The 13,312-nt window shown below is 43.0% G+C and overlaps 1 non-coding gene across 1 annotated transcript; it reads left to right on the forward strand.

Annotated features, from left to right (window-relative positions):
- Positions 1-3,185: 3,185 nt before the first annotated feature.
- Positions 3,186-3,259, forward strand: trnan-guu (transfer RNA asparagine (anticodon GUU)). The gene has a single exon. It is a non-coding gene; the product is annotated as a tRNA-Asn (tRNA).
- Positions 3,260-13,312: the final 10,053 nt, after the last annotated feature.

Here is a 13,312-nt window from a genome sequence, read left to right on the forward strand (position 1 = left end):
TGGAAAAGATCCTGGGATACACAAGAAGAGAGAGGGGAAGGTTTTGGACCCAATTTCTCTGCTGAACTCCAGACCTCGGCTAAATTAACTACTTTAATCATCTCGAGCCTGCAGCTGACTGACGCTGGCCGCTATTACTGCGCTTTCAGACTCACAGTGATAGAAATCAGTCTCAGCCCCGTACAAAAACTGCTTTGCAGCTATCATTGGGTGCTCCGGTCTGTTGAGGTTTCTGTGGAGAATCGCAGAAAGTAACAGCCAGATTGAGCAGCGGCGCTGTCAGCCTCTCAGACACACACTCCGAGGAAACCACATTAACCTCGGATCAAACTGTCACCCAATTCAATCCAGGATCGGCTGAGACAACACACAGCAGAATCCCATCAGACTGAAAGGTTAATCAGCGAAAGAGAGAGAGAGCAGCTACCAGTTAAAGAGTTTGTGTTTCGTTTCCAATTGTTATTTGTTTCAATCCAGGCTTGCCTGGGAAGATCAGTTTCACCAAATAAAGGTTCCTCAGACTTAAAAGTGTTTCAAAGCTGCCTAACAGCAGCTCATGGATTCCGGAGCTGCGAGATTTAACCCGGGAATGGGACGATAGAAAAGGGGGAGGGACGGTAGGGGATATCTCCGGCTGACACAGGGAGTGATGAAGATAAGGTTGAGGGAGCGAACACAAGATAGAACAGGTGGGGAGAAATGTATGTCTAAAGACAGTTCAATCTGAGAACCAAGAAATAAGCAGCGATCAAAATAATGCAGCAGGTCAAAGAATGTGACTGTAAGGTAGGGTCTGAGCAAGATACAAGTGTAAACTGGTGATAACTTGAAAGGTATGTTTTCCTATCCCTGTGCATACTTCCTGTTAAAAACCTGAGCAATGTTCCTATGCAGGTGAGCGTGGCCCAGTCTGTGCATTAGCTCAATGGCTTCCTGTATTCAGTGCTGCAACACCTGAGACGTTTAGCCATGGAACTGTTTTAGGAATCCTTCAGTGGATCAGCCCTGTCACTATCTGGACCCTCTGCTTAGTATCTAAGAAATTTCAAAGGCTGAATGAGACCTCAGCAGAGCATCGGCTCAGTGCTCGCTAACTCTCCATGTTTAAACGTTTGATCAACTGTGCTATGCAGGCAAGTATATCCTTACTCCCGAAGTTGTACACTTCCTATATCACCCAATGCACCTATACACTTTGAGAGAGATATAAAAGACATTGACATAGGCAAGAGTGAGTTTAAGCGGAATGATACGGAGACAATCCAACTAAGGGACAAAGATGAACGTGGCCTGAGAGCAGTGAATGATACAGAGACACACCAAGGAACGACATTGCTACAAGTGAGTATTTATAAATACTCATAAGAGGAGGCTGTGGTGCAGTGTTATTTTAAATGGGCGAATCCCTCTTTTGAAACAGTGATACCTAGTTATAGATTCACGCAGAAGAGGAACTATCCTCTTCACATCCACCTTGTCAAGACCCCTTTGTATTTTATCATATCAATCAAGTAGCCTACTCTTATTCTGAATTCCAGTGGATATAAACATTGTCTCTCTAACCTATCCTCATGAAATAATCCGGCCTTAAAAACAAAGCCTGAATGCCAGAAATTTGTACGGACACACAGAATGAAAAACTGAAACCTAATGAAACTCAAGGATACACACACACAAGCTGAGAACTGCTCACTGTTACCAAGGAACCCGATATATAGGGAATCTGGGGATTCTCAAGAGAAAGAGGCGAACAAAAATAGGAAATGACATCAAATAAAGAGGCAACAATGAATAGACAAGGCAACAGGGGGGAAAAGAAAGCAGTTAATGGCAACACAAGAAAAGTTATGAAATTGTAAAATTTAAATAGCTGAATGACAAGAAATATTACACAATGTACTTGCACAGATGAGCGAGCTTCCTCTTGATGCATAAGCTAAGTGTCTGCCTGTACTCAATGATGAAACAAATCCGAGCAGTTTCTCATGTACTGTTGACTTATCTCATGCCTCCATCTATGTCATGGCATGCCATTCCTCATTTATTACAGCACTGTTTCACAGCCTACGGCAATCGATCAGAAAACCCTGTTCATCGACCCACTATTCATATCCATCTGTGATAAACACTCACCAACATAGGATGGAACAATTACCTGACACTCTTGCACAGACATCTCCAGCGTAGACTCCAGTCGCTTTTGAGCTCCCAAGCAGCAGCTGTATCAGTCTTGCTTTCTGACACAGCCTGTTCAAGGAAAGTAAAGGAAGAAAAGCTGTAATGATAATTGCGGAGATCAGTTGCTTAGTGTCCAGAACTTAACAGCGGCTATCCTTTGAAAATTACATTAGAAAAATAAACTAATGGCCAAAGAAGGAGGAAGTGGAATATTGAAAAAAAGGGATCCCGGATAAATAAAACCATTTAATTCTGTTTTCCTGTCTATGTTCCCTGCGACTGCAGCTTCAATCAGTGGATTACTGCATATCTCTGGGACACAAAATTCAACCCGGTTGAAGCCTCCCAGTACACCGAACACAAGCTCAGCAAAACGTACATAGATTATATCCCTCTCACTGAACTATCGAGCAGCATTTACACAATACCTGAGTGAGCCACAATCAATATTCACACCAAGTTTCCCAAACTTTTCAGTGTTAAATTCTTCCATTTGCGTGAAACGCTGAGTGCTGTGAATCTGGAAATGAGCATCTGTTTTACCCAGAGACTTGTTTCCCACGGTTAGCCCTCAGGTTTGCAATTCAATTTATGTTGAGTATTGAAGCGAATTTCAAAATGAAGAGAAAAGAAGGGAAATATTAAATCTTGGGACAGATCCTGAGGGAAATGGATCACAATATTTGGAAGGAGTTGCAGCTGGGAATGGTGTTATTGATGACTGAGTGAAAATATTGGATCCTTGGGCTTCTGGTTGTCAGTTCCCTTCCGCCCCATTGAATTCCTCCCTGCGATAAGACACATGGATTCATTTTACCTGCACATTCATAGGAGAAAGGGAATGACCAACACACTACAGCAATGTTACGGGATCAACATAACCGAAGAGACTGGTACAGAATTGTACACGGTGCTGTCATGCTGCAGTTCTGGAACAAAGTTTTGCAGAAATGGAATTGTGGTCATTGACATCCTTGTTTAGAATATCTGCATCAGCTGCTGTCTCAGTCTCTGTGGCGCAATGGGTCAGCGCGTTCGGCTGTTAACTGAAAGGTTGGTGGTTCGAGCCCACCCAGGGACGGAGCTTTTACTATTTTCTCATCATCACCATTCATAAGCGAACCGTTGCGGGTTGGCAATGGGTTCCGTGGGCATCAATAAAAAAAAACAGCTCTCGAGTGTTACCGGCTACACTGTTATCTGTTGTCACCAACATTATTTCATGACTATTGACTGCCGACATCTTACATATAACATTGTACACATGCGCCCATTATACCATTAAACTTAACAATTAAAATCCAGACATTAATTTGTGACCGAGCATTTGTTCCAATTCCATATCCCTGCTTCCATTCATTATTCGATAGATCATAAATCTGTCTAACCCAAACTGAAATGTGTTCAATGATGGAGCATCTACAACCCTCTGGCGCAGAGAATTTCAAAGATTCACTACCCTTTAAGTGAAGCAATTTCTCCGCATCGCTGTCCTGAATTATCAGCGCCTTATCCTGAAATTGTGCCCCGTGTTTTATATTCCCGGATCAGGGAAAATAATGTCTCAGCCTCCACCCTATCAAACTAATAGAATCATAGAATCCCTACAGTTTTTCAATGCTAACTGTTCCTTCTCGTTAAAGCTGTTGAGAATTTCCAGAACTGTCTATTTTTGATTCCGTTTCCAGCATCCTCAGATTTTGCTTTTATTCTGTCTAAAAAGCGGAGATCCAAACTGCACACACTATTCCAAATGTGGTCTCAACAAAACCCTGAATAACTGTAGCAAAACTTCAAATACTTCAAAACTTAACTCCGTGCTCAAGACTAAAAGGAGAGTTTGACAGTGCGTACATCCCTATAATCAGTAACTGGATCAGGAAGATGAGATATCCCAGTCTCTTTGTATTGGCATCTCTAAACTCCATCTCCTCTCAATGCCGTGTGTTATATATTCGCTTTCCCTGCTTTCCAGGTAAAGCTCGGGTTCACCAACTGTCTATGTCAACATCAAGCGGCTAATTGGCTCTGGGAGCTGGACAGCCAGAGGGAGCTGGATAAGAGGCAGCGACAGAAACAGGAAGAGAAGCGATTTGATAGCGTTTGGTAAATGATTGTGCCAGTTGCTCTCCGTGATGAATGCCTGCCGTGTGTTACCTTGTAAATTTCACAGAAGCCACAGTGGTAAGTTTGCTGAGTTTTGAAAACTGGAAGTGCCACAGGAACGGCTTGCGGGACGATTTTACCTCACTGTCGATTTCATGTTCCAGCGAACAGGAAACGCTGTTTATATTGGCTGATACAGTCCCTTGTGTTCCATCTAAACGTGACAGATGAAAGGAGAAGCTTGTTTTTGGTGAATCAAAAGTCTGAAGTAAAAAAATGGAAGGCAGATGGTTCATGGATAAATTAGTTCTTTTTTAAAGCACTTGCATCAACTTCCCAGATGGTCTAGTGATTAGGATTCAGCACTTTCATTGCCATGGCCCCGGTTCGATGCCTGGTCAGGTAATGTAGACTTATTTCTGTGTAACGACACTGCGTTACTTCCTAGTCACTACAGATCTTGCCGAATCAGTATCACTGAGATTTCCTCTTTTGCGTCTGAATTGGAAATATCACCTGTAAAGAACAGAAGAGAAAAGAGCGATAGGCTCCAAAGCGCTGACGATAGAAATGGTGATGCGGGTTAGGATATAGTTTTTTAATGGGGTAAATTTTTTTGTTTCTACTGACACAAATATTTCGCAGATCTGGGTCCAAATCTCGGGCTCAATGACAAGAAATACTTTAATTGAATTAAACAGTAAACTCTCCGACCTCCAGTGAAGTGGAAGCAGTTTTTCACTCAGAAACTGGTGACTGGTGCCTGTTTTCATATCATCTGTTCCACTGCTGAGGCCATACCAATTCTTCCGCTTGAAATCATTAATTCTATTAATCGTTTATCAGCTCCTAATCATGACTGGAACAATCCTTTTGTATTCCTTATGTTAATAATTCTCAGTCTGTAAGTGAATTTAAATGAGAGGTGTTTAGTTACCGTTAGTTATTGGGATTTGCCCAGTTGGCAGGTTTCAGTTTACACTATTGAATGATACTTCGCTTGTATTTTCAATGTTAGCGCCGAGTGGCCCCCAAATAAAGAGCAGCCAATTCTTCCCTCGTACAGCGAATCTAAGAATCAGCAGGAATCTGCCTTCGATATGAACGGTTTTGAAAGGTGTTTATGTGGATTGTTCTCGGGGTTTGTGTTCACGGGAATACATTCACGTGTCAATGTCAGAACCGCTGTTATAAACGGCACCCAGCAGACAGCAGCTGTGACCCAGAAACCTGCGGCAGTTTTTGTACGAGGATTTCATTCATTTTCATCACTGTGAGATTCTGTGCACAGTAATAGACCGCGGTGTCAGACAGCAGCAGCTCCGAGATGGTCAATCGGTACAACTTTTCTGACTTCTCGATTGTATCAGAAAACCGGCTCTGAGCGAAATCCGCCTTCCATTCATCACCGCCGCTCGTATGCCTCCGGACTGCAAACTCGGGCTGTCTGCCTGGGTATTGACGGTACCAGAATAAATAATATGCATCGTCGGTATAGGTGCAGCTTAAAGTGACACTTTCTCCCTCTGTCCGTGTGAGTGAGGATTCCTGCTGAGGAACAGAATCTCCATTGCTCAGATCTGGAAAACACGGTAAAAGAAATAAAAATCATTCAGCTGAATTGAGGATGAAAATTCGCAGACGATGTAATACAAAAATAGACATTAAATAACATCAAATTCGCCCCAACTGATCGACGTTCCGTTCAGAATCCCCGGAAGAACCCGCCATTTCAATGCCCCTGCCCTTTTCCCCCTCAGCGGCTAATCTTTCCCCATCCCAACTGTGTCTTTACTCCTCTCTTCAAGTGTTCATTGTGTTAATGTGAGTCACTTTCTACAGAACTCCCTCGAAAGGAGATTCATTGTAATTTCCAGTTGATCTTTTCGTTTCACTCAAATTTATGGGATATCGATTTGGAATTCTCCCCGAATGGAATCATCCTTTCCCCGTCCACCGTACTGAACCTCTTCATCATTATAAATTCATCAATCAGGTTGCTCTTTAATCTTCTGCCAGAAGATAAATTAACCATAATGTTTAGATTGCATTCTGTTGATGTCATCTCCCAATTCTGGTACCAGGTTTGCTGTGAGTTTTGCCAGCCGATATTCCTGCAAGGAAAAGCCAAGGGCAAAGACTCAAGAGCTCTAAGGCAGGCCCGATGTCTGATTAACTGGAGCGTCCTGCTTTTCAAATTTATTCCTCTAGAAGTTCCACTCCTTTTTAAAGAGTGAAACTTACCGACAATGAATGTCACCCAGATCACAGTGAGGACCGAGCGCCGCATTGCTGCTGTTCCTGGATTCCAGGTACTCTTGTGTCTCCCAAAGCTCAGAATATCGAACAAGATAAGGCTGAGACCATTGGCTGAGGCTGGTTTGATGTCACTTCCTATAGGTCGTATGGCAGGAAGAGCTGAAATCACTGGATCTGATTGGTCTGACGTCATTGACGTCAACACAATTGTTGATTACAGGGAACTGAGACATTGACCATACACTCTGCTGTTCAGAGCGAGACGGGTAAACACAGCTAGATTGATCCTAATTGAGCTACAAGACATTTTTACCTTCAATTGACCCGAAAGAAATCGCTTTGAAGAAGGAATTGCAAGTGTTGAATGTGGATGAAGCTGTTCCGAGTATTTGAGTCACTGTCATTAATCAGACTGAGTTTGAGAAGGGGGTCAATTGGGAAGATGATCTAAGACTTTTCCTGTGATAGCGACATTGTCTCTGTCTGCTCTGCAGAAGATTTATCCTGTGATAGCGACATATCAAACAGCGAGGAAATACCACGAAAGTGAATAGGTGAAACTTCCAAATTTAGTGTATGTTAAAAAGGTTGGTTTATTAAATACACGTTAAAGGGTTGCATCCAATTGCTCAGTTAAAGTGAGCCTCACATCTAACTCCTCTTTCGGAGCTGATGGGATGTATCTTGTGGATACATTCTCCAGACTCTCTCCTTTTCTGAGGGCTGAAAAATGTCTCCAAACGTACAAGACAAGATCTCTGCTGATTTTCACAAAAGGTACAAAACGGTGCCTTGAAATATCACGGAGATGTTTTCTCTGATACTGCATTTCTGAGCTACACAGCCAGCAGAGAAGTAACAGATTCAGGACAAAAATCCCACACTGGGAGTTCCAAACAGCGCTCTCGTTGCGAAACCAAATCAAAAGTTCCGCCTCGAAAGTCTGGGTCACCGGCAGCCTCAAAACTAAAACAACATCAAGAACATTTGCGGAATGGTATTAGTTAACTCCAGTGTACAGTTATACAGACAGCAACCTTCATAAATTTCATTACTTCAATGTGCTTTTTTCCTTTCGATGTGTTTTCTGTGACTGTAACATTGAACAATCATCTCTCCATATCGTCTCCCAGTTTTCTGGAGCTTTTGACTGCGGCCTGCTCACACAGATTATTTAAACAGAGTGTGTTGCCGAATAAGAGAAAACTTATACGCGTTGAACAGATTTCGCAAAGCGGTGACTGTGATGTTTACATCAACCCCAAGTGGATTTTCCCTCGTGCCCACTGAGCTTCAGAATGTTTCCTGGAGGCTGCTGTGGTTTCTGTCAGCAGTAACAATGCAAATTTTTCTGATGATAATACACAGATCAGGATTACTTTCCCCGACCACCTCTTCCACCTCCCCCAGTCTCTGAGACTGCGGCCGTTCCCCTATCAAGACATGACTGTAGCCATGCTCGGACCCTTTTCTTTCCATGTCACCACGAGATCGCCACCAAGTGGTCTCACAGAACCAGAGACACAGACGGAACTGAGGCATGAACATCCTGAGGGCAGAGAACAAATTATTAAAGGCGGGGATTAGTATCTTCAAATCTGACTCTGTGCTGATCTGTTTGTCGGACTGAAATCGGCAGTTTGTTTGTGTAGCTGCTCCTGGGAACAGTTTCATTCGAAGTTGCTTTGGTTTCCTTTCTCTGCGCATTGTGGCTACATCGACCGCGATTTTACACAAGCGACAACAGACAGGAACTGCATTCTGCAGTAAAAAGAACAGTTTTTGTACAGGGCTGAGCTTGTTTTCTGTCACTGTGAGTCTGAAAGCGCAGTAATACACGGCGGCGTCAGCCAGCTTCAGACCCCGGACAGTTAAACTGGTGAATTTATTCTCGGTCTGGAGCTCAACAGAGAAACGGCTTTTGGCAAAATCGGCTGTATCTTCACTGCCTCCCGAGTGTTTCCACAATATAAACTCAGGCTGTGAGTCTGGGTGCTGCCGGTACCAGTATAGATAGTAGGAGCTCTGCTTAGTATCATATTTACAATTTAAAGTCACCGCTTCTCCTTCTGTCCCAACATCTGAGGAAGGCGACTGAGTGACAGAATCTCCATAAATCAGATCTGAAAAATAAATATAGAAAAAATCTGATCGGGCGACTGTTGAAAATTTTGTTTTACACCATGTTTCAAAAATGTAAAAAACAAAGTTGAAATGTGTTTGGTCCACATTTACCTGTCAGAAATATTGCCCACACAACCCAGATGCTGAGCAGCCGCATTGTCTCTGTCTGCTCTGTAGAAGAGGAGTTGGGGATTTTGAAGACATGTTCTAAACCCCGCCCTCAGTAATCTGCTGTGAGTCTCAGGATGTTTTCACTTCACTTCCTGATGTTCGCAGTGACATTGAGAATAGGCAGGCTGGTGAGCTGGCTGCCAGTGGCTGGCTGCCAATGATTGGAAACACTCAGAGCCGGGGAACAGTCAGTGCTTTATGGAAGGAATATTTCCGTTTTACACAGCAGATGGTGACAGTTAAACCCGATTCTGATTATTGTGACCGTCAAACTCAGGCTTGCTCCAGGATTTGGTTCATTCAGGATCAGTCCGTTTAAGCTTTACCATCGGGGGAGTGGCTCAGTCATGACTGCGAGATTTCCCTCATGCAACACTGAGACAATTACTGAACAGTTATTGCATTTTATGTCGGAGTGGTTGATTGACTGTCCACATTGTCAGCGTCCCTGCCTTTCGAAGAGAAACTCCCAATTCAAGGGTAAAGCGAGTATTTGTTGGGGAAGGAAGGAGCGGTTCTACCGCCGTTCAGCGGGTCTGATAATCAGTTATGGAATCCGTCCCAACATAGTTCAAAGGAAGGGACATGTGTTTGTGATGATATGCTTAAAAAGTATACCTGCTGCTTTGGACAAAGGTACTGGCTGTCACTGTACATTCCGTGGAACAATCTTGAGGTATAAACATTTCCACTAATGTAACGTCTCTCAATGGCACCTCTGTTTAAAATTATCAACTTCAATCGGGTTAGTTATCGTATATTCAATGAGCCACCACCCTCGGAGTTTGGAATTTGTTTAAGGGATAATAATGGCAGCACTTCCAGTAACTCGACAATCATGCGTTCGAAACATGACAGCAAAGTTCAGACAGCAGATATACAGTCCCCTGAGGATATGTAAAGCTTGTCCTCATTACCTACAATTCAATACCAGCCGGCTAGGCAAAACTTTTCAGTGTCACTTCCATTCATAAAATAAATGAATATGGTGCTGAAATGATTACAGCGTAATAATTCAGAAAGCAGCTCTCAAAGTGGGTTTTCATTCACATTTTCATACCCTTTCCCACATCAGACACACCTTCTCTCACTCGCTCTGGCCTCTGATCAATATCAGGCTCCAATCCTGCTACAATGCGGGTGTTTTTGTAATGATTATTGACCACTTTATCTTCTCCAAAACATTGAAGCAAATTGGGTTCAAGCTTTTAAATTATCATTGCAAACAGTGCAGAAGGAGGCTATTTGGCCCATCAAGTCTGCATCCTTCGCAATCACATCAAGGCCCAGTCCCCACAGTCCCTACTAATTTCCCTAAAACTAAGGGGCAATTTAGTATGGCCAATCAACCTAACTTTGGACTGTGGGAGGAAACCGGAAAACACAGACAAGAACATGCAAATAACACACCGGAGGCCCTGGCGCTGTGAGGCCGCAGCACCAGGTGCCGCCCATCGCTGCCTATTCGGAGAAATGTTCCAATAGCGGTGGACAGGAGGGGAGAGAATCTTTGGTTATTCATTGGCCTCGCCTGACAGCTTCCTTTTGTGGCTCAGTGGAATTTTGCCGGACTGATTTAAGATGCCGAGCAGCAAATTAGGTTCTGAATCGTTGAACTAAATTTGGGAAAAAAAGTAAAGCAATTACAGATGAAAAGTGGAAACTGAAGGCAGGACGGGAAAGAGTGGGAAAATAAATTGAAAAGAACAAGGACAATTAACATGTAAACAGTTAAAGTTCCACAGATGTACTTGTGGAGTCTATTTTTAATATGCTGCGAATTGAAATCATAAAGTAATATAGTTCTGGGAGTGAACCTCACAACCTATTGTTGTGTTTTGTATTATTTGCAGGTTGAGAAAGATCCCTTTGGCTCTCACACCGCTGAGTGAATTATTGCTGCTCTTCACCGGTGTGAGAGCGCCCTCTGCTGCTTAGTCTCTGGATTTGTCGCTGTGGAATTTTGACTGGGACCCGCTCCATCTCTGCAGCAGTGTGGGGACTCATGGCATTGAAATACACAGCGGAGTCGGCATCAGGGCCTTGTTAATCATTACCTCAGTGATCTTGGTAGTTTTACTAAACTTTGATCTCAAAATTTGGGCTTGAAATTTGTTATCCCCCCAAAGTGATAAAGCGTGTGAGAGATGGACACTCAGCCAGAACCTGATGTCCTCGTGTGTGAGTCGCTGAAAGTAAATGTGCAGTTACAGCAGGCAGTAAAGAAGAAAAATGATTCGCTAATCTTCATAGCAAGAGGATTTGAGTATAGAAATAGGGATGTTTTGCTGCAATTCTATCGGGCATTGCTGGGGCCACACCTGGAGTATTGTGTGTAGCTTTGACGTCCTCATCCGAGAAAGGATGTCCTCGCTACAGAGGGGTTGCAGAGAAGGTTTACCAGGCTGTTTCTTGGGATGTTAGTTTTGTCATTTCAGTAGAGAATAAAACAGTTAGAATTATATTTATTAAAGCTCAAAAGAGTGAGAGGAGATCTCACAGAAACTAATAAAATTCCAGGAGGATTACATAGACACATAGAAGCAGGAATACGCCATTCAGCCCATCGAGCCTGCTCCGCCATTCATTTTGAACATGGTTGATCATCAAATTTAATATCCTGATTCCCTTTTCCTCTCATAAGCTTTGATCCCTTCAGTCCCAAGAGCTATATCTAATTTCTTCTTGAAATCAGAAAACGCTTTGGCCTCAAATACATTCTGTGGTAGTGAATTCTATACATTCACCACCTTTTGGCTGAAGAAATTTCTTCCCACCTCAGTTCTAATAGGCTTACCCTTTTTTCCTCAAACTATGACCCCTAGTTAGAATCATAGAAACCCTAATGTACAGAAAAGGCCATTCAGCCCATCGAGTCTGCACCGACTACAATCCCACCCAGGCCCTATCCCCATATCCCTAATATTTACCCACTAATCCCTCCAAGTACGCATCTCAGGACGCAAAGGGCAATTTTTTAGCATGGCCAATCAACCTAACCCGCGCATTTTTGGACTGTGGGAGGAAACCGGAGCACCCGGAGGAAACCCACGCAGACAGGAGGAGAATGTGCAAACTCCACACAGACAGGGCTAACTACTTTGCTACCATGCCGAGTTCTGGATTCCTTCATCACTCGGAACATTCTTTCTGAATCTACACTGCTTAACTATGTTAGAATTTTACAAGTCTCAATGCGATCCCCTCTCACTCTTCGAAACTCCGGTGAATACAATCCTAACCGATTTAGTTTCTCTTCCTATGACAAACCTGCCATCCCAGAAATCAGCCTGTGCTATTAGGCTGATAGGAAGTAATAAATTGTCCCTAAATTAGTTTCCCTTAATGTGTATTGCCATAAAACAATAGATAAGGGTCATGGGTGGAGGGGGGGACTGGTAATGTTAAAATGGTGGCCGGGCTCGTTGGGCCGAAGGGCCTGTTTCCCGGGCTGTTATTGTTCTTTGTTCTTTGTTAAATCTTCGCTGTGCTCCCTCTCGAGGATTAGAGAGAATAGATCCAGAAAGAATTTTCCCGATGATGGGGGAATCCAGAACTAAGAGTGGCAGTTTGAGGGTAAGGTTTAAACCTTTTGGGACTGAGCTGAGCAGAGATTTCTTCACCCAGAGAGTAGCGAAGTCATGGAATTCACTACCACAGGAAAGTAGTTGAGGCCGAAACGTTGTGTGTTTTCAAGAAGAAACTAGATGTCGCTCTTCCTTCTCGAGAATTTTTGCCGAGTGATTCCTAAGTTTAGAATCAGATGATGCAGAAAATTCTCCAAAGGTCAGTTAATGTTGGTGGCGAATCCTGAAATCCGAATGGCTTCGAAATTCAAAGCATTTGGAGATGGGCATGATAATCAGTACATTTTGGATACACGGCGATAGCCCGACTGGAAGCAAATTCGGCCTCCTGGAGGAGAAATTAAACTAATTCCACAAACCTGTCTCTTGTCCACATCAATCTGTATCCACATTGCCTCTGCTACTTCCTCCTGTTAAAATGAGCAATGATACATTCTGTTGCATTTTTCTTTTGTTTATTTGAACAACGAAATGTATTCCATGACCTTTAAAACAAATTAACATTTGGCAGTGGTGTGATTCGAACACACTCTTCCGCAGTTATTTGCCATGCTGAATTTAGTGGCAAAAACTTGTCATCAGCGCTGCCAGAGGAAGCAATTGACGTCATATCTGGTGCTGCCAGGAAACAGAATAAATGGAGTAAGACAAAATCATAAATCCCATTCATCCTGCTCCACTATTTAATAAGATCAAGGCAAATGAAGTCACCATAGTCCCAGATGAACAAATGTTGTTATTTATTCTTCAGATAATAAAAGAATAACATTGCGGGTATTGAAATCAGAAATTAAAACAAAAAAATGCTGGATCAACTCAACAAGTCTGGAGAAAAACAGAATTAACGTTTCAGATTTAAACCATCATCCTCCAGGGATATTCACTTT

Source organism: Carcharhinus amblyrhynchos, unplaced genomic scaffold (genome assembly GCF_965287045.1).
Source record: "Carcharhinus amblyrhynchos unplaced genomic scaffold, sCarAmb.v2.hapA scaffold_39, whole genome shotgun sequence".
Lineage (NCBI taxonomy): Eukaryota > Metazoa > Chordata > Chondrichthyes > Carcharhiniformes > Carcharhinidae > Carcharhinus > Carcharhinus amblyrhynchos.